This window comes from Otolemur garnettii, unplaced genomic scaffold (genome assembly GCF_000181295.1).
Source record: "Otolemur garnettii isolate 467f Iridium unplaced genomic scaffold, OtoGar3 scaffold00130, whole genome shotgun sequence".
In the NCBI taxonomy this organism is placed as follows: domain Eukaryota; kingdom Metazoa; phylum Chordata; class Mammalia; order Primates; family Galagidae; genus Otolemur; species Otolemur garnettii.
In genome coordinates, this window is record NW_003852525.1 from 5,042,883 (window position 1) to 5,044,168 (window position 1,286).

Consider the following 1,286-nt stretch of genomic DNA (forward strand, 5'->3'; position numbering starts at 1 on the left):
GGATGAGTTGGCTGCTAAGCAGGACAGGCAGCAGCGGCAAAAATACCTGGTGGGCCGGATAAATGTCCTCGGTGGGCTGCATGTGGCCCGCTAGCCGTAGTTTGAGGACGCCTGATAAACACAATCAACTTATGTGAATTCAACAACACTTGCTCTTTTTCTAGTTTTTTTTTTTTTTTGAGATAGAGTCACTTTGTCGCCCTGGGTAGAGTGCCCTGAGGTCATAGCTCACAGCAACCTCAGACTCCTGGGCCCAAGTGATTCTCTTGCCTCAGCCTCCTGGGTAGCTGGGACTATAGGCACCCAACACAACACCTGACTATTTTTATCCGGAGTGTCTCACTCTGGCTCAGGCTGGTCTTGAACCTGTGAGCTCAGGCAATCCTCCTGCCTTGGCCTCCCAGAGTGCTGGGATTATAGGCGTGAGCCACTGCTCTCGGCCACTTTTCTACTTTCCCTCTTCTATGAAATTAAACCTCTGACTACCTCTTTTTTATATATAATTTTCATTATGTATGTAAGGAGTATGTTTTACATTTACACACACATATTAGCATAAAAGAACATATATGTTCCTTCTCCACTCCCAGTGCTTCCCTTAACTAACCTAAAAAAAAAAAAGAAGGAATATATTCCTCTATATGACTCCACATAGACGGTATTTTCTGGATGATTTAAGAAATTGTCCAGATTCACCTTGACCCTAAGCCACTTTTGCCCTAGGTGCTTGCTGTGGAATCCCACTCCGACCTGAGGTGCGGTTCTTGTAATCTCAGAAGGTGCTCAGCACACATTAGCTTTCAGGTTCCTGCTAAAACGCTGGGTGCTGCCATGCTCATGCTGCCTCTCAACTCCTGGGAAAGGAGAGAATCCAGTACCTTTATCCTACAGCTGGCGATCATTGCTCACAGCCTCCGCAGTGCACTGCAGTGTGGGTGGTGGAGCACGGCCGCAAAGAACAATCGAAGGGCCGTGTGGAGCTGTCAGGCGTGAGCGGGAGTGGTGTTCGCAAGAAAGGTGGGCAGGGAGCTTCTCGGAGTCTGACATGTTACCAGGCAACCACCAACTTCATGAAAGGCCAGCCCCGTGACTAGGGAAGCATTAGCAGGTGATTCTCTTATCAATCTTTGTGTCCTCCATGTCAGAGAATTTAGAGACATGCGGTCTATTTGCAGTGTATGGATGTAGTATATGTTTTTTAATCAACCCCTATGGATGGACATTTAGATTATTTCCAGTGTTTCATTATTATAGATCCTGCAGGGGTAAACGTCTTTTTTTTTTTT